The following is a 21,309-nucleotide window of genomic DNA, read 5'->3' as shown; positions in this document are numbered from 1 at the left end:
CCCGTAATTGCATCAATGTCTTCAGCATATACCCAAACACTCAACCTACTGTAGGAACAAAGAGAACATTTACTTACAGAATATCACAGGAAGTGGAGTGAGCTCCATCCTCTCCTTCTGATGACTGACTGAGTGACAGACTGACAGAGAAATGATATGTGTTAAGGCCTTACCACTTCCTCAAGTGAGAGAGAATAAAAGAGAAGAGAAGAGAAGAGAAGAGAAGAGAAGAGAAGAGAAGAGAAGAGAAGAGAAGAGAAGAGAAGAGAATTTTGGGTATGCAGCAAAATGAATAAAATTATGCTGATAAAGATAAAGATTGACTGCTGATCTTTTGTGATTTTACAACATGATCATTCTGTGAAAGTTTGAACAAAAAAATTTGCAAAAAAGGAAGCCATGGTTCTGTGGTCAAACTGATCCAAGCTGACAGGAACAGTACAGTCACTAAATTAGCCACTTTACAAGTTTGATGTGTGAACAAACAGCACATCAAACCCTTCAAAGCAAGAGTTTAAGTCAAGTCAAATCAAGACAAGTAAAGTTTATTTCTATAGCGCTTTTCACAAAAGACATTGTCTCAAAGCAGCTTTACAGAAATCAACAGTAAAGGTAAACGATGTGTATTTATCCCTGATGAGCAGCCATGGTGACTGTGGCAAGGAAAAACTCCCTTAGATGTTATGAGGAAGAAACCTTGGGAGGAACCAGACTCAAAAGGGGAACCTCATTTTCATTTGGGTGACATCAAGAGATTGATTATAAATCTTTAAACAATACAGAACACTAAAGAGTGAGAACTTACATGAGCACTTGAGTGAAAGATTATAAGGAATGCTCTTACAGAGAATGATAACAAATCCAAAAAGGAAACCAAGTTCAGGATCAGAATGCAGTAATCCCCTGCTTTACCACAGTTCGAATCTCATGTTCCCGGTTTATCTCAGAATTGCTTTTGTTTTGCTGATTTTCCTGGTCTCTCATGGATACAAAATAGTTTTTTATGGAGTTTTATGTTGGAATAATGTAATTTATTAATGAAATTATAATTATTAAATATAAAATGAAGTAAAAATGTTAATACTGTACAGTACATGTCCTCACTATAAATGTGATACAGTGAACTGTATTTCTACGAATTTACACAAAATTCATCTCGCTATATTCTTGCAAATGTTTTCTGTGTGTGTTTAAAGTATGTGGGAGGATGATTTATGGCTTAAACAATACAAGAAAAAGCATTTTTGGGGTGGCGTCCGTTTATCTAGTTTTTTTTGTTTATCGCGGGCAGTTGGATTACTGTAAAGGCACAAGTCAAAACCAGAACTTCCCCTCTTCTCCCTAAAATAGGATCCCCATTCATGATGTCATCAATGTGGAGGTGGGATCAAGGCAGGCTTGGGCAGAATTTAAACTCTGGTTGGGGAGTTGGACCTGCACACAACACAGCATACAAAAAGTACACACAACAGTGTGTTCTTTGTATGCATTATCCAATTTAAGCAGGGCCTCCATTAATGGAATGGATAATGTGTGGTGTCTGTAGTGACTGAAGAGGGAGTTTAAGGTGGGTCACTGTATCATGGTCAATTAAATTCAACTTACAACAGAAATGGGGCAATTGGTAGCTCAGTGTTTAAGATTTTGGACTTGGTAAATTCAAACACCAGCAACATTAAGTTACTATTGATGGTACTATTTAGCAAGACTCATAACCCTTAACTGCTCAGCTGTATGAGATAATTGTAAGTCGCTCTAGATAAGTGCATCTGCAAAATGCAATAGTTCTGTCAAAACAAAGGCGTGCCTGAGAAAGAAAGTGTGCTAGCAACCTTGAATGTCTGGTGAGACAGAAACTGAAATGGATCATTGTTTTTATGTGGATATTTTAATTCCTCAGCCAGGACTAAGAGACTGCCATTTCCTGTTGTGTTTTGGACATTTTCAGTCTTATGTTATTCCTGTACATCACTGTAGCTGTGTGTAGCCATACTGTAGGATCCAATGATCTACTTTTAGCAACAGAAACAAAGTACACATTGTCTTGGTTAAATGTTTATTATTTAGAGAAGAGAAGAGAAGAGAAGAGAAGAGAAGAGAAGAGAAGAGAAGAGAAGAGAAGAGAAGAGAAGAGAAGAGAAGAGAAGAGAAGAGAAGAGAAGAGAAGAGAAGAGAAGAGAAGAGAAGAGAAGAGAAGAGAAGAGAAGAGAAGAGAAGAGAAGAGAAGAGAAGAGAAGAGAAGAGAAGAGAAGAGAAGAGAAGAGAAGAGAAGAGAAGAGAAGAGAAGAGAAGAGAAGAGAAGAGAAGAGAAGAGAAGAGAAGAGAAGAGAAGAGAAGAGAAGAGAAGAGAAGAGAAGAGAAGAGAAGAGAAGAGAAGAGAAGAGAAGAGAAGAGAAGAGAAGAGAAGAGAAGAGAAGAGAAGAGAAGAGAAGAGAAGAGAAGAGAAGAGAAGAGAAGAGAAGAGAAGAGAAGAGAAGAGAAGAGAAGAGAAGAGAAGAGAAGAGAAGAGAAGAGAAGAGAAGAGAAGAGAAGAGAAGAGAAGAGAAGAGAAGAGAAGAGAAGAGAAGAGAAGAGAAGAGAAGAGAAGAGAAGAGAAGAGAAGAGAAGAGAAGAGAAGAGAAGAGAAGAGAAGAGAAGAGAAGAGAAGAGAAGAGAAGAGAAGAGAAGAGAAGAGAAGAGAAGAGAAGAGAAGAGAAGAGAAGAGAAGAGAAGAGAAGAGAAGAGAAGAGAAGAGAAGAGAAGAGAAGAGAAGAGAAGAGAAGAGAAGAGAAGAGAAGAGAAGAGAAGAGAAGAGAAGAGAAGAGAAGAGAAGAGAAGAGAAGAGAAGAGAAGAGAAGAGAAGAGAAGAGAAGAGAAGAGAAGAGAAGAGAAGAGAAGAGAAGAGAAGAGAAGAGAAGAGAAGAGAAGAGAAGAGAAGAGAAGAGAAGAGAAGAGAAGAGAAGAGAAGAGAAGAGAAGAGAAGAGAAGAGAAGAGAAGAGAAGAGAAGAGAAGAGAAGAGAAGAGAAGAGAAGAGAAGAGAAGAGAAGAGAAGAGAAGAGAAGAGAAGAGAAGAGAAGAGAAGAGAAGAGAAGAGAAGAGAAGAGAAGAGAAGAGAAGAGAAGAGAAGAGAAGAGAAGAGAAGAGAAGAGAAGAGAAGAGAAGAGAAGAGAAGAGAAGAGAAGAGAAGAGAAGAGAAGAGAAGAGAAGAGAAGAGAAGAGAAGAGAAGAGAAGAGAAGAGAAGAGAAGAGAAGAGAAGAGAAGAGAAGAGAAGAGAAGAGAAGAGAAGAGAAGAGAAGAGAAGAGAAGAGAAGAGAAGAGAAGAGAAGAGAAGAGAAGAGAAGAGAAGAGAAGAGAAGAGAAGAGAAGAGAAGAGAAGAGAAGAGAAGAGAAGAGAAGAGAAGAGAAGAGAAGAGAAGAGAAGAGAAGAGAAGAGAAGAGAAGAGAAGAGAAGAGAAGAGAAGAGAAGAGAAGAGAAGAGAAGAGAAGAGAAGAGAAGAGAAGAGAAGAGAAGAGAAGAGAAGAGAAGAGAAGAGAAGAGAAGAGAAGAGAAGAGAAGAGAAGAGAAGAGAAGAGAAGAGAAGAGAAGAGAAGAGAAGAGAAGAGAAGAGAAGAGAAGAGAAGAGAAGAGAAGAGAAGAGAAGAGAAGAGAAGAGAAGAGAAGAGAAGAGAAGAGAAGAGAAGAGAAGAGAAGAGAAGAGAAGAGAAGAGAAGAGAAGAGAAGAGAAGAGAAGAGAAGAGAAGAGAAGAGAAGAGAAGAGAAGAGAAGAGAAGAGAAGAGAAGAGAAGAGAAGAGAAGAGAAGAGAAGAGAAGAGAAGAGAAGAGAAGAGAAGAGAAGAGAAGAGAAGAGAAGAGAAGAGAAGAGAAGAGAAGAGAAGAGAAGAGAAGAGAAGAGAAGAGAAGAGAAGAGAAGAGAAGAGAAGAGAAGAGAAGAGAAGAGAAGAGAAGAGAAGAGAATTTTGGGTATGCAGCAAAATGAATAAAATTATGCTGATAAAGATAAAGATTGACTGCTGATCTTTTGTGATTTTACAACATGATCATTCTGTGAAAGTTTGAACAAAAAATTTGCAAAAAGGAAGCCATGGTTCTGTGGTCAAACTGATCCAAGCTGACAGGAACAGTACAGTCACTAAATTAGCCACTTTACAAGTTTGATGTGTGAACAAACAGCACATCAAACCCTTCAAAGCAAGAGTTTAAGTCAAGTCAAATCAAGACAAGTAAAGTTTATTTCTATAGCGCTTTTCACAAAAGACATTGTCTCAAAGCAGCTTTACAGAAATCAACAGTAAAGGTAAACGATGTGTATTTATCCCTGATGAGCAGCCATGGTGACTGTGGCAAGGAAAAACTCCCTTAGATGTTATGAGGAAGAAACCTTGGGAGGAACCAGACTCAAAAGGGGAACCTCATTTTCATTTGGGTGACATCAAGAGATTGATTATAAATCTTTAAACAATACAGAACACTAAAGAGTGAGAACTTACATGAGCACTTGAGTGGAAGATTATAAGGAATGCTCTTACAGAGAATGATAACAAATCCAAAAAGGAAACCAAGTTCAGGATCAGAATGCAGTAATCCCCTGCTTTACCACAGTTCGAATCTCATGTTCCCGGTTTATCTCAGAATTGCTTTTGTTTTGCTGATTTTCCTGGTCTCTCATGGATACAAAATAGTTTTTTATGGAGTTTTATGTTGGAATAATGTAATTTATTAATGAAATTATAATTATTAAATATAAAATGAAGTAAAAATGTTAATACTGTACAGTACATGTCCTCACTATAAATGTGATACAGTGAACTGTATTTCTACGAATTTACACAAAATTCATCTCGCTATATTCTTGCAAATGTTTTCTGTGTGTGTTTAAAGTATGTGGGAGGATGATTTATGGCTTAAACAATACAAGAAAAAGCATTTTTGGGGTGGCGTCCGTTTATCTAGTTTTTTGTTTATCGCGGCAGTTGGATTACTGTAAAGGCACAAGTCAAAACCAGAACTTCCCTCTTCTCCTAAAATAGGATCCCCATTCATGATGTCATCAATGTGGAGGTGGGATCAAGGCAGGCTTGGGCAGAATTTAAACTCTGGTTGGGGAGTTGGACCTGCACACAACACAGCATACAAAAGTACACACAACAGTGTGTTCTTTGTATGCATTATCCAATTAAGCAGGGCCTCCATTAATGGAATGGATAATGTGGTGTCTGTAGTGACTGAAGAGGGAGTTTAAGGTGGGTCACTGTATCATGGTCAATTAAATTCAACTTACAACAGAAATGGACAATTGGTAGCTCAGTGTTTAAGATTTTGGACTTGGTAAATTCAAACACCAGCAACATTAAGTTACTATTGATGGTACTATTTAGCAAGACTCATAACCCTTAACTGCTCAGCTGTATGAGATAATTGTAAGTCGCTCTAGATAAGTGCATCTGCAAAATGCAATAGTTCTGTCAAAACAAAGGCGTGCCTGAGAAAGAAAGTGTGCTAGCAACCTTGAATGTCTGGTGAGACAGAAACTGAAATGGATCATTGTTTTTATGTGGATATTTTAATTCCTCAGCCAGGACTAAGAGACTGCCATTTCCTGTTGTGTTTTGGACATTTTCAGTCTTATGTTATTCCTGTACATCACTGTAGCTGTGTGTAGCCATACTGTAGGATCCAATGATCTACTTTTAGCAACAGAAACAAAGTACACATTGTCTTGGTTAAATGTTTATTATTTAGGCTTTGCAAATATTTAGGTAGCAATACATAATCATATAAAATGTATAAATGCTGAAATTTAAAACAGAAGTTTGTTTACATGTACTTCATATATGTTATTGCAACCAGGTTAAAGTCAATGAATGATGCATTTTATAAAAACACTCAAATTACAAATCTCCTCACACTACAATTCAGGTTCACACAGCTAAAAGAAGGCAATCAAAATATATAAAATACACACTTTGAATCTGATCTGAACAATGCACACCAAGAGGATTATTGGTAATGTTACATGAAATGTATTGAGGTTATAATGTGAAAAATCATTTAAGAATTTAAGTTCAAAAGTGAAGCACAATCCTCACACACTGCATCAAACTATAAGCTTATTACTTTTTTTTACTTTACTCTTTGTATTTATATTAAAGGAATATGCTAATTTTATCTCTGTACTTTGCATTAGCAACAACTGCATTCTTTCATTTCACAAAAATCAGGTCAGAACCATCAAACTGTGTGTAAAATACTGTGATATAAACAGCCCAACATCATTATTATAAAATCCTCAAAATAACTGTAAAGAAAACAAAAGAATCAAAAAATAGCATTCTATCCTCTATTTATGCATGAACTTTGTTCACTTCTCTGTGACTGCACTCTCAGTTCTCTTCATCAGTTTCAGCTGTTAAAGAAAATAAAAAGGTATATAAAGGTAATTTCATTTCATACCAGCAAAGCAACAATTTGCATTTGATCACATCTTAAACATAGTATATATGAGGTTTGTTTAATGCTTAGTGCTTCAGGAAAAGATCAGCATTTATTCAGAAATCTTCAGTAATTGCAAAATGTAGCTCAGAGATTCTCAATTATCAAAACCATTTTATTACCATGTCCTTGTTGTGCTATTAAAATTTAACTTTTTTATTTTAACCCTAAAATAGATTATCTCATGCCTGTCAGTAACCTCCTATACCACTGAACTTCAGAAATATTTCTGTTAAAATTTACCATATTTATCAAATTCTGTCATATTAGCTAAAATATATTTTAAATAAAAATAATTTATCAATAAATGTATAATTTTTTAAAAATGTTAAATGTAATTTTATGAGATGTTTTGTCACATGACTGACCCATGTACAATTCCAATAAAGTTGGGACACTAAAGTGTATATAACTGTAAAGTGTATATAAAAACATATTTGCAATTCCTATAAACACATATTTTAATAAAAACAAATGTTGTGATTCTGAATCTGAAGGGTAGAACTCAGGTTTAGGCAGGGCCATGTCTACCACTGCATAACAACAACTGTGACAATAAATGTTCTTTTATGAATAAAATATGAGTTTATGAGATTTGCAAATGTACATTTTACACAGTGTCTTAAATGTTTTTAAATTGGGGTTGTAGGTTCACCTTCAGAAATGCTGTGTTTTATATCCTTCTTTTTTAAATTCTACTGTAAATGCTCATGTTCTTTTGGCACTTTTTATATTATATTACTAATACTAAAATTAATTTTATCTGCTCATTATGTGAAATGTAGAGATGTACTATAAGAGCTCTTACCTCGAGCTCTGTAACATTTGACCAGCAGAATGATGGTGGCCAGCAGATATGGAGAGGCCGTCACTACACTACTGATGATCATAAGCACTGAGAATGGAGCTTCTACACATGATGAACCTGATACAGAATACAATAATAATTCATAACAATAATAATAATCTGTTTGCACTTTTTAGCTTACATTATATAGAGACACTGAGTTTAAATCATTATCACAGTATATATGTTTTAAATATTCGTATGCGTAAATGGATTTCTCACATCTGACTGAGATCCAGCTTCTCGGTGACTCTCCTCTCTCTGGGTGTTTACAGTGGTAGAAACCTTCATCTGATTTTGAGACTTTATGGATGATCATCTCTCCTGTAGTCTGGTTCTGGACAACTGATCCATCTTTATAGAAATCAGCTCGGAGGTTTGAGGGATTTGTGTTACGGTATAAACAGCGTAGAGTCAGAGGATGTCCCTCAGTCACAGGATGGACAGAACTCTCCAGAATCACATCACCATCTAGAACACAGGTTTTACATTGTTGCTCAACTTCAGAATGAAACTCATTAGTGTGTTTTATGTTCTGTGGTACTGAGCTAAATCAAATCTTTTTAGATAACAAATGTAAAACTAAAGATAAGTGTCTTGTCAAACAGTTATCTCGCTTGGAAACTAAAAATAAACTAAGTTCTGAATTTTCTGTAATTAAACATTTCTCTTTCTCTGTAACAGTGAACACACTACATGAAGACTCACCATGAACTGTGATGTTGACAGGATTACTGTTTTCTCCAGATTCAGACTCACACCAGTAAACTCCAGTGTAGGATGTGAAGAGGAAGCTGATGTTACATGTAGATCCTGTAACTGATCCCCACCATGAACAATCTAACACTCCTTCACTGTCTGTGTATCGTCTCACTGTCCATCCAGTAGAGTTACTCTGGTCCTCACAGCTCAGTGAGAGAGAGTCACAGTAAAGTGTTGAGTTCTGCTGGGACTGATGATCAGAGACACTGGAGGAGATTCACCTTAAACACAGAATATTATCACTTACATGTATTATGGTTGTTTTCATTGTAAAACATATTTAAACCTCATTTAATTATATATTGCTATTTGAATGAGAAGAATCCTCTACCATATACAACTGCCTTCAACATTCTTCACTCAGGGGGTGAATATGAGGATTTTTATCAACAATAATCACAGTTCTGATTTTCCATTTATCTCCCTATTTAAAATATAGCTGTATGCATTTTTAATTATACAGTATTTTATTTTCACATCCATATTCAAATCTCCAACACACAAGATTTGTTATTTTGTCCTCACCAGAGATCCATAGAGGCTGTGGATTGCTGTACAGTGTGTGAATGACTGGTTCTCCTCTCTCCTCTACACACATAAACTCCTGTGTGATTAAGAGCAGAAGGACTGAGAGTGTAGTTGCCTCCACATTCTCTGCTGCTGTCTGAGAGAAGCTCCACATACATGATAAATCCATGACTATTTATTAATTGAGTTACACCATCTCTGTAGGGAACAACTGTGTACCAGCTGAATGTCCAGTCTGTAGAGGAGTCTGTAACCTCACAGCTTAGAGTCACTGAGTCTCCTTCAGTCAGCCAGTTCTGTGGAGATACACTCAGTACTGCCTGTGGTCTCTCTGTAAGACAGAAAATACACATTTATACTTTATCTTGCACTTTATGTTCTGTGGTACTGAGCTAAATCAAATCTTTTAGATAACAAATGTAAAACTAAAGATAAGTGTCTTGTCAAACAGTTATCTCGCTTGGAAACTAAAAATAAACTAAGTTCTGAATTTTCTGTAATTAAACATTTCTCTTTCTCTGTAACAGTGAACACACTACATGAAGACTCACCATGAACTGTGATGTTGACAGGATTACTGTTTTCTCCAGATTCAGACTCACACCAGTAAACTCCAGTGTAGGATGTGGAGAGGAAGCTGATGTTACATGTAGATCCTGTAACTGATCCCCACCATGAACAATCTAACACTCCTTCACTGTCTGTGTATCGTCTCACTGTCCATCCAGTAGAGTTACTCTGGTCCTCACAGCTCAGTGAGAGAGAGTCACGAGTAAAGTGTTGAGTTCTGCTGGGACTGATGATCAGAGACACTGGAGGAGATTCACCTTAAACACAGAATATTATCACTTACATGTATTATGGTTGTTTTCATTGTAAAACATATTTAAACCTCATTTAATTATATATTGCTATTTGAATGAGAAGAATCCTCTACCATATACAACTGCCTTCAACATTCTTCACTCAGGGGGTGAATATGAGGATTTTTATCAACAATAATCACAGTTCTGATTTTCCATTTATCTCCCTATTTAAAATATAGCTGTATGCATTTTTAATTATACAGTATTTTATTTTCACATCCATATTCAAATCTCCAACACACAAGATTTGTTATTTTGTCCTCACCAGAGATCCATAAAGGCTGTGGATTGCTGTACAGTGTGTGAATGACTGGTTCTCCTCTATCTCCTCTACACACATAAACTCCTGTGTGATTAAGAGCAGAAGGACTGAGAGTGTAGTTGCCTCCACATTCTCTGCTGCTGTCTGAGAGAAGCTCCACATACATGATAAATCCATGACTATTTATTAATTGAGTTACACCATCTCTGTAGGGAACAACTGTGTACCAGCTGAATATCCAGTCTGTAGAGGAGTCTGTAACCTCACAGCTTAGAGTCACTGAGTCTCCTTCAGTCAGCCAGTTCTGTGGAGATACACTCAGTACTGCCTGTGGTCTCTCTGTAAGACAGAAAATACACATTTATACTTTATCTTGCACTTTATTTTCTTTATACACAAGTCTTTCCATTACACGATCTTTCCAAAATCGTGTAATGAGTATAGAAAATTAAATATGGATATACAGTTGTGTTCAAAATTATTCAACCCCCAATGCTGTAAAAGGTTTTAGGGAATTTAGTGTACATTTGTAATTGTATTCAGAATGAAATCCTACAAGGACTTCTTAAAGAACCATATGCAACTAAAATGACATCAATTAGTTTTGTAATACAGTAGTAAATGTTTCTTTTGTGAATTCTTCATTGACATAATTATTCAACCCCTTAAAGACTACCACTCTGAAGAACAGAGGTTCAATGAAGTGTCTTCAATTAGGTATTGAAAACACCTGTGGATATCAGGGAGCAGTAATAAAGCCTAATAAGCACCAATTAAGCAGCTTTAAAATGACTGTGATACTCAGCTCCTTCTAGACATTTACTGGTGTGGTTACAAACATGGTGAGGTCAAGAGAATGGTCCAGGAAGACAAGAGAACAGGTGATTACTCTTCACAGGAAGGGCAATGGCTATAAGAAGATTGCAAAGATGTTAAACATACCAAGAGACACCATAGGAAGCCTCAATCGCAAATTCAAGGCAAAGGGCACTGTTGAAACGCTACCTGGTCGTGGCAGAAAGAAGATGCTGACTTGACTGCTGTGTGCTACCTGAAGCGTAGAGTGGAGAAAAGTCCCGTGTGACTGCTGAGGAACTGAGAAAAGATTTGTCAGATGTGGGTACTGAAGTTTCTGCTCAGACAATACGGGCGCACCCTGCGTAATGAAGGCCTCCATGCCAGAACTCCCAGGCGCACCCCTTGCTGTCCCCAAAGAATAAGAAGAGTCGACTGCAGTATGCCAAAAGTCATGTGGACAAACCACAGAAGTTTTGGGATAGTGTTCTGTGGACTGATGAAACAAAATTAGAACTGTTTGGGCCCATGGATCAACGCTATGTTTGGAGGAGGAAGAACAAGGCCTATGAAGAAAAGAACACCTTGCCTACTGTGAAGCATGGCGGGGGGTCAATCATGCTTTGGGGCTGTTTTGCTTCTGCAGGTACTGGGAAGCTTCAGCGTGTGCAAGGTACCATGAATTCTCTTCAGTACCAGGAGATATTGGATGACAATGTGATGCAGTCCGTCACAAACCTGAGGCTTGGAAGGCGTTGGACCTTTCAACAGGACAATGATCCCAAGCATACCTCCAAGTCCACTAGAGCATGGTTGCAGATTAAAGGCTGGAACATTTTGAAGTGGCCATCGCAGTCACCAGACTTAAATCCGATTGAGAACCTCTGGTGGGACTTAAAGAAAGCAGTTGCAGTGCGCAAGCCTAAGAATGTGACTGAACTGGAGGCTTTTGCCCATGATGAATGGCGAAGATACCCGTAGATCGCTGCAAGACACTTGTGTCAAGCTATGCTTCACGTTTAAAAGCTGTTATAACTGTAAAAGGATGTTGTACTAAGTACTAAGATTGAATGTCACTTGGGGGTTGAATAAAACTGATAATGATGTGAGCTCAGAAAAGACATTTGTGGTTATTTCATTATAAATGTTATGTTATATTTGTCTGACCTACACATGCCTCTTTGATTTAATCGTAAGCAGGATGACTGAATGATCATAATCAATGTCAAACCGACCAAAACAATCAATTTCAGTGGGGGTTGAATAATTTTGAACACAACTGTACAGTGCCTTGCAAAAGTATTGACCCCCCTTGGCGTTTTTCCTATTTTGTTGTCTTACAACCTGGAATTAAAATGGATTTTTTTTGGGGGTTTGTATCATTTGATTTACACAACATGCCTACCACTTTGAAGATGCAAAATATTTTTTTATTGTGAAACAAACAAGAAATAAGACAAAAAAACAGAAAACTTGAGCGTGCATAACTATTCACCCCTTAAAGTCAATACTTTGTAGAGCCACCTTTTGCAGCAATTACAGCTGCAAGACTCTTGGGGTATGTATCTATAAGCTTGGCACATCTAGCCACTGGGATTTTTGCACATTCTTCAAGGTAAAACTGCTCCAGCTCCTTCAAGTTGGATGGGTTCCGCTGGTCTACAGCAATCTTTAAGTCATACCACAGATTCTCAATTGGATTGAGGTCTGGGCTTTGACTAGGCCATTCCAAGACATTTAAATGTTTCCCCTTAAACCACTCGAGTGTTGCTTTAGCAGTATGCTTAGGGTCATTGTCCTGCTGGAAGGTGAACCTCCGTCCCAGTCTTAAATCTCTGGAAGACTGAAACAGGTTTCCCTCAAGAATTTCCCTGTATTTAGTGCCATCCATCATTCCTTTAATTCTGACCAGTTTCCCAGTCCCTGCTGATGAAAAACATCCCCACAGGGGATGGTGTTCTCGGGGTGATGAGAGGTGTTGGGTTTGCGCCAGACATAGCGTTTTCCTTGATGGGCAAAAAGCTCAATTTTAGTCTCATCTGACCAGAGTACCATCTTTCATATGTTTGGGGAGTCTCCCACATGCCTTTTGGCGAACACAAAACGTGTTTGCTTATTTTTTTCTTTAAGCAATGGCTTTTTTCTGGCCACTCTTCCATAAAGCCCAGCTCTGTGGAGTGTACGGCTTAAAGTGGTCTTATGGACAGATACTCCAATCACCGCTGTGGAGCTTTGCAGCTCCTTCAGGGTTATCTTTGGTCTCTTTGTTGCCTCTCTGATTAATGCCCTCCTTGCCTGGTCCGTGAGTTTTGGTGGGTGGCCCTCTCTTGCCAGGTTTGTTGTGGTGCCATATTCTTTCCATTTTTTAATAATGGCTTTAATGGTGCTCCGTGGGATGTTCAAAGTTTTGGATATTTATTTATAACCCAGCCCTGATCTGTACTTCTCCACAACTTTGTCCCTGACCTGTTTGGTGAGCTCCTTGGTCTTCATGGTGCCGCTTGCTTGGTGGTGCCCCTTGCTTAGTGGTGTTGCAGACTATGGGGCCTTTCAGAATAGGTGTATATATATATATATATATATATATATATATATATACTGAGATCATGTGACACTTAGATTGCACACAGGTGGACTTTATTTAAGTAATTACGTGACTTCTGAAGGTAATTGGTTGCACCAGATCTTATTTAGAGGCTTAATAGCAAAGGGGGTGAATACATATGCACGCACCACTTTTCCGTTATTTATTTTTTAAAATTTTTTGAAACAAGTTATTTTTTTCATTTCACTTCACCAATTTGGACTATTTTGTGTATGTCCATTACATGAAATCCAAATAAAAATCCATTTTAATTCCAAGTTGTAAGGCAACAAAATAGGAAAAATGCCAAGGGGGGTCAATACTTTTGTAAGGCACTGTAAAACTAATTATAGCAAATTGTTAGATAAGACTTTATACATCTTTTAATTCTTCTTAACATCACTGGTCGCCTATTTTTTTAACCAAATAAGTGAAAAAATATGACTGTATCTCACATTTGACAGTGAATCTTTTCTTGATAAACACACACTCAGCTGTTTTCACTGACATCTCACTAACAACTAATAACAAATACTTTTTAATATGATAGAAATCAAGTTTAATTTTAGGAAGGAATGTTTTACAAGAGCACTAGTGTCTGTCACATGGATGAGAATTGGTTTCTTTTTAAACCTGGTTCCTCTCAAGAATTCTCCTTCATGTAATCTCCCAGAGTTTCTTTTTTTCTGCACCACCATTGCTGGTTTAATCATTGAAAAGTAATTTACATTTAACATTAATTATCCTTTTTTTAATAAAACATATTAGATCCAAATTTCTCTAAAATCTTTAAAAGAGGATAGAAATAAATTAAAATAAATTTATAGAAATACATTTTATATTTTGTATTTAAAATGTATATCCATTTTTTAAATCTGCTTTCTGCTAGTCAATTTTTCACAAAGCTTTATACTAATACAAGTAAATGTAGTTTTACAGATGAGCAGATAAGTAAAAAAGATCACTATTAATATTTGATGTTAATTTAAAAAAGTAAGTTTAATTATATACAGTAAAAGAGATTAAAACGTGAATGTTTTATACATTCATTAATAAAAATTCAGTAATAACGATTTTATTTAAATATCTTTAGTTTATGGTGTGTATTATAATTACACATTTATTTACAGTATTATATACTGTGCTGTTTGTTGGTGTGTAATATAATAACACAAAGCAATCACAACATTAATAAAACTACTGTGAGAATCCAGCTAAGTGTCTCTTTTTGATCAGTTCTCCAAATCTTTTAGTTTAAACTTCTGAATATTCGGTAATTAAACTTAAACCTTTTCCTCACTACATGAAGACTCACCATGAACTGTGATGTTGACAGGATTACTCTTTTCTCCAGATTCAGACTCACACCAGTAAACTCCAGTGTAGGATGTGGAGAGGAAGTTGAGTTCACATGTAGATCCTGTAACTGATCCCCACTGTGAACAATCTAACACTTCTTCACTGTCTGTGTATCGTCTCACTGTCCATCCAGTAGAGTTACTCCGGCCCTCACAGCTCAGTAAGAGAGAGTCATGAGTAAAGTGTTGAGTTCTGCTTGGTCTGATGATCAGAGACACTGAAGGAGATTCACCTTATACACAGAATTATCAATTACATGTATTATGGTTGTTTTCATTGTATAACATATTTAAACCTCATTTAATTATATACTGCTATTTGAATGAGAAGAATCCTCTACCATATACAACTGCCTTCAACATTCTTCACTCAGGAGGGTGAATATGAGGATTTTTACCAAACATTATCACAGTTCTGATCACAAGCTAATGCACTCTTAGTGCCGGTCCCAAGCCCGGGTAAATGGGGAGGGTTGCATTAGGAAGGGCATCCAGCATAAAACATGTGCCAAATCAGATATGCGGATCACAAATGAGAATTTCATACCGGATTGGTCGAGGCCCGGGTTAACAACGACCGCCACATGTATCGTTAGTCGACAGGGTACCGGTGGAAATTGTGCTACTGTTGGCTGAAGGAGAAGGAGAGGAGGAAGACGTCTACAGAAACGGCAGGAAAAGGAGCAGTGTAGGAGAGTGGAGGTTCGGTTTTGTACTTTAAATGTTGGTACTATGACTGGTAAAGGGAGAGATTTAGCGGATATGATGGTGAGGAGAAAGGTAGATATGTTGTGTGTTCAGGAGACCAAGTGGAAAGGGAGTAAGGCCAGGAACATTGGAGGTGGGTTTAAACTGTTCTATCATGGTGTGGATGGAAAGAGAAATGGTGTAGGGGTGATTCTGAGGGAAGATTACAGTAAGAGTGTAGTGGAGGTGAAGAGAGTTTCTGATAGGGTGAAGATCGTGAAGCTGGAAGTTGAAGGGATGATGATAAATGTCATCAGTGCCTATGCTCCACAATTTGGCTGTGAGATGGAAGAGAAGGAAAGATTCTGGAGTGAATTAGATAAAGTGGTAGATGGTGTACCTAGGAAAGAACGATTGGTGATTGGGGCAGACTTTAATGAGCATGTTGGTCAAGGGAACAGAGGTGATGAGGAGATGATGGGTAGGTATGGCTTTAAGGAGACGAATGTGGAAGGGCAGATGGTGGTAGATTTTGCAAAAAGAATGGAAATGGCAGTGGTGAACACTTATTTTAAGAAGAAGGAGGATCATAGGGTAACGTATAAGAGTGGAGGAAGGTGCACACAGGTGGACTATGTTCTATGCAGGAGATGCAACCTGAAGGAGATAGGAGACTGTAAGGTTTTGGCAGGGGACAGTGTAGCCAGACAGCATCGGATGGTGGTCTGTAGGATGGTTTTGGAGGCGAAGAAGAAGAGAAGGAGAGTGAGGACTGAAAGAAGAATAAGATGGTGGAAACTGAAGGAGGAAGAGTGTAGTGTGAGGTTCAGGGAAGAGGTCAGACAGGGGCTCAGTGGTGGTGAAGAGGTGCTGGATGATTGGGCAACTACTGCAGGAGTGATGAGGAGGCAGCTAGAAAAGTACTTGGTGTGACATCTGGAAATAGAAAGGAAGACAAGGAGACATGGTGGTGGAATGAGGAAGTGCAGGAGAGCATAAGGAGAAAGAGGTTGGCAAAACAGAAGTCGGATAGACAGAGTGATGAGAGAAGTAAGCAGGAGTACAAGGAGATGCGGCAGCAGGTTAAGAGGGGTGTGGTGAAAGCCAAGGAAAGGGCATATGAGGAGCTGTATGAAAGGTTGGACACTAAGGAAGGAGAAAAGGATTTTTACCGATTGGCCAGGCAGATTAAGTTGATCAGTTACAATATGAAGTTATAGGAAAGAGTAGTGGAAGCCAGGCTGAGAGAAGAGGTGACCATCTGTGAGCAACAGTATAGTTTCATGCCGAGGAAGAGCACCACAGATGCCTTATTTGCTTTGAGGATGTTGATGGAGAAGTATAGAGAAGGACAGAAGGAATTGCATTGTGTATTTATTTAGAGTGCCAAGAGAGGAGTTGTGGTACTGTATGAGGAAGTCAGGTGTGTCAGAGAAGTATGTGAGGGTGGTGCAGGACATGTATGAGGACAGTGTGACAGCAGTAAAGTGTGCAGTAGAAACGACAGACTGGTTAAGGGTGAGGGATGGACTACATCAAGGATCGGCCCTGAGCCCTTTCCTGTTTGCAGTGGTGATGGACAGGTTGACAGACGAGGTCAGACAGGAGTCTCCCTGGACTATGATGTTTGCGGATGATATTGTGATTTGTGTTGAGAGTAGTGAGCAGGTTGAGAAAAGCCTGGAAAGGTGGAGAAATGCGCTGGAGAGAAGGGGAATGAAAGTCAGTAGGAATAAGACAGAGTACATGTGTGTGAATGAGAGGGAGGGTAATGGAGTGGTGCAGTTGCAGGGAGAAGAGATGGAGAAGGTGGAGGAGTTCAGGTACCTGGGGTCAACAGTGCAAAGTAATGGAGAGTGTGTTAGAGAAGTAAAGAAAAGAGTGCAGGCAGGGTGGAGTGGGTGGAGAAGAGTGACAGGAGTGATTTGTGATAGTAGGGTATCTGCAAGAATGAAAGGGAAAGTTTATAAGACTGTGGTGAGACCTGCAATGTTGTATGGATTAGAGACAGTGGCATTGAGTAGAAGACAGGAGGTGGAGCTGGAGTTAGCAGAGCTGAAGATGTTAAGGTTTTCGTTGGGAGTGACGAGGATGGAAAAGATTAGAAATTAGTTTATTAGAGGGACAGCGCATGTAGGATGTTTTGGTGACAAGGTGAGGGAGGCGAGATTGAGATAGTTTGGACATGTGCAGAGGAGGGACATGAATTATATTGGTAAAAGAATGCTGAGGATTGAGCCACCAGGTAGGAGAAAAGAGGAAGGCCAAGGAGGAGGTTCATGGATGTGGTGAGGGAAGAAATGCAGGTAGTTGGTGTGAAAGAGGCAGATGTAGAGGACAGTGTGGTATGGAGAAAAGAGGAAGGCCAAGGAGGAGGTTCATGGATGTGGTGAGGGAAGAAATGCAGGTAGTTGGTGTGAAAGAGGCAGATGTAGAGGACAGTGTGGTATGGAGACGGATAATCCGCTGTGGCGACCCCTAATGGGAGCAGCCCAAAGAAGAAGAAGAATCATCACAGTTCTGATTCTCCATTTATTTCCCTATTTAAAATATAGCTGTATACATTTTTAATTATACAGTATTTTATTTACACATCCACATTCAACTCTCCAACAGACAAGATTTGTTATTTTTTCCTCACCAGTGATCCATAGCGGCTGTGGATTGCTGTACAGTGTATGAAAGGCTGGTTCTCCTCTCTCTCCTCTACACACATAAACTCCTGTGTGATGAAGAGCAGAAGGACTGAGAGTGTAGAAGCCTCCAGATCCTCTGCTGCTGTCTGAGAGAAGCTCTACATACATGATAAAGCCATGACTATTTTGTGTTGCAGTTAATCCGTCTCTGTAGGGAACAACTGTGTACCAGCTGAATGTCCAGTCTGTAGAGGAGTTTGTAACCTCACAGCTTAGAGTCACTGAGTCTCCTTCAGTCAGCCAGTTCTGTGGAGATACACTCAGTACTGCCTGTGGTCTCTCTGTAAGATAGAAAATACACAATTATACTTTATCTTGCACTTTATTTTCTTTATACACGTCTTTCCATGTCTAAAAAATCATGTAATGAGTACAGAAACGTAAATATGGATATAAAACTAATTATAGCAAATTGTTAGGTAAGACTTTATACATCTTTTAATTCTTCTTGACATCACTGGTGGCCTATTTTTTTGTAACCAAATAAGTGGAATAATTTGACTGTATCTCACTTTAGACAGTGAATCTTTTCTTGATAAACACACACTCAGCTGTTGTCACTGACATCTCACTATCAACTAATAACAAATACTTTTTAATATGATAGAAATCAAGATTGATTTTAGGAAGGAATGTTTTACAAGAGCACTTTTTTTCCCCTAGTTTTACGCTCAAAATGCTTCATATTTTGTATTTAAAATTGATATCCATTTTTGTAAATCTCCTTTCTGCTAATGTCAATTTTTCTCGAAGCATTATACTAATACAAGTAAATGTAGTTGTACAGATGAGTAGATTAGTATAAAAGATAACTATTAATATTTGATGTAAATTAAAAAATAAAATTTAATTATATACAGTAAAAGAGATTAAATCATGAATATTTATACATTCAGGAATAAAATTCTGTAATAATGATTTTATTTAAATATCTTTGGTTTATGGTGTGTAATATAATTATACATTTATTTACACTACTTAAATACTGTGCCATTTGTTGGTGTTTTTGGGTAAAATAACAATTACAACTTTCATAAAATTACTGTGAGAATCCAGCTAAGTGTCTCCTTTTGATCAGTTCTCCAAATGTTTTAATTCAGGCTTCTGAATATTCTGTAATCAAACTTAAACCTTTTCCTCACTACTTAAAGACTCACCATGAACTGTGATGTTGACAGGATTACTGTTTTCTCCAGATTCAGACTCACACCAGTAAACACCAGTGTGGGCTGTGGAGAGAAAGTTGAGTTCCATTGTAAATTCTGTAACTGAAACCCACAGGAAAAAATCAAACGCTGTTTCACTGCCTGTGTATCGTCTCACTGTCCATCCAGTAGATTTACTCTGGTCCTCACAGCTCAGTGAGAGAGAGTCCTTAGTAAAGTGTTGAGTTCTGTTGGGACTGATGATCAGAGACACTGGAGGAGATTCACCTTAAACACAAAATGTTATAGTTTATGTATTGTTATGGTTGTGTTTCACTGCAAAAATTGCATTGATCACAGAACTATTTGAATAAGAATAATCCTTTGCTTGTCCCACTCAAGAGGGTGAATATAGAGTTTTACACCAAACATTTACACTTCTGTGATTCTCTACATTTAAAATAAATGCTGTGTATTTTATTTATTTATTATATTATATGTTTGCATCTATATTCAAAACTCCAACACACAAGACTTGTTATTTTTCCTCACCAGTGATCCATAGAGGCTGTTCATTGCTGTACTCTGTGTAAATGGCTGGTTCTCCTCTCTCTCCTCTACATGCATAAACTCCTGTGTGTTTAAGAGCAACAGGACTGAGAGTGTAGGAGCCTCCAGATCCTCTGCTGCTGTCTGAGAGGAGCTTCAGTTCAAAAGCTTTATCAAAGTAATAAAAATATAATTGACTGTGAGGAACAGCTGTGTACCAGCTGAATGTCCAGTCTGTAGAGGAGTCTGTAACCTCACAGCTTAGAGTCACTGAGTCTCCTTCAGTCAGCCAGTTCTGTGGAGATACACTCAGTACTGGCTTTGGTCTCTCTGTTACACAGGCAATACAAAAATTATAGTTCATTCTGTATTTGATTTACTTGATACACAACTTTGTCATGTCAGAAACATTATGTAAGGTGTACAGAATTGGAAAAAATAGTAATTATGTATTAAAAACCTAATTAGGCTAAGTCATTAGATGAGACATTTGAAATGTATTAATTCCTCTTATCTTTAGAGTTGTGTATTTGTATTTCTGGTGTGTCACTGGGTTGTGTATTAAATAAGTGGAATCATCTGTTAGCAATTTTCTGTATATTAAATATGAGAAGAATTTCTCCCCGAAAAACACACACTCAGCTGTTTTACACTGCATCTCAAAATCTACAGCATTTCAACATCTACAGATGACAAATATATTTTATATTATATATTTATAGATCTTCCTGAATAACTGTGTAATATCTTTATGAACGATTCTCCATATTTCAAAGCTGTGGGGAAAGAGGTGAAAACTCCTGATGGACAGATAAATCATTAAAAGAAGCAGCTACACATTTTGTGAGAATTCACCAAAGTTAAACCTAAAAACAAGAGATTATTTAGAATTTCTGCCATATTTACTTTTTTAACGAGTTGTATTGATTACAGAAACTGACAAATTCTGCAGGGTAATGTAGAAAACTTACCTGCTAACATTCAATTAAAATCAGACATGTACAACACCAAAAAGTTAGGACACTGTAAAAAATGTAAATAAAACAGAATGCTATTATTTGCAAATCTAATAAACCCATATTTTATTTACAACAGAACATGGAAGACATTAAATGTTTAAACTGAGGAAATGTACCATTTTAAGAAAAAAAAAAGTCATTTTAAATATAATGGCTGCAACAGGTCTGGAAAAAGTAAGCGTTATTTAATAAATTAAATAAAAAAAAGGATGGTTCATTAACTATTGGGGTATAAATATACAGTGCCCTCCACAATTATTGGCACCCCTGTTTAAGATGTGGTCGTGGACTTCTAAAAATTCTCCTTTTTTTTAAAACAACATAGAACCCAAATGCAAAAAAAGAGAAAAATCCAATCTTTCATTTAAGTACATTACTTTGGTGGTAAAAAAAAATCATACATTTAGAAAAAAAAAAAAACCTTGAAATCATGTGTCCCACAATTATTGGCACCCCTAACAATTCCTCTGAAAAATTTAATTTTTTTTTTTTTTTTTTTTCTGTAGTTGCTAAGGTTGGTCAGGGTATCTAGGGACTTTTAATTAATAATTCATGATTTCCTGTTTCCCTGGGGTATAAATATGACGTGACACAGAGGCCTAATTCTCTTACCCATTTGTCAACATGGCAAAGACAAGAGAACACACCATTCAAGTAAGGCAGATGTGTGTCGACCTTCATAAGTCAGGCAATGGCTACAAGAAAATAGCCACTCGCCTTAACTTGCCGGTATCTACAGT

General features: G+C 37.6%; 1 pseudogene; it reads right to left on the bottom strand.

Annotated features, from left to right (window-relative positions):
• Positions 1 to 5,758: 5,758 nt before the first annotated feature.
• On the bottom strand, positions 5,759 to 19,193 carry LOC124387355 (annotated as a pseudogene).
• Positions 19,194 to 21,309: the final 2,116 nt, after the last annotated feature.

Source organism: Silurus meridionalis, chromosome 6, assembly GCF_014805685.1.
Source record: "Silurus meridionalis isolate SWU-2019-XX chromosome 6, ASM1480568v1, whole genome shotgun sequence".
Classification (NCBI taxonomy): domain Eukaryota; kingdom Metazoa; phylum Chordata; class Actinopteri; order Siluriformes; family Siluridae; genus Silurus; species Silurus meridionalis.
Note: the sequence above shows the minus strand (reverse complement) of the source record. Positions and strands in the feature narration are given on the sequence as shown.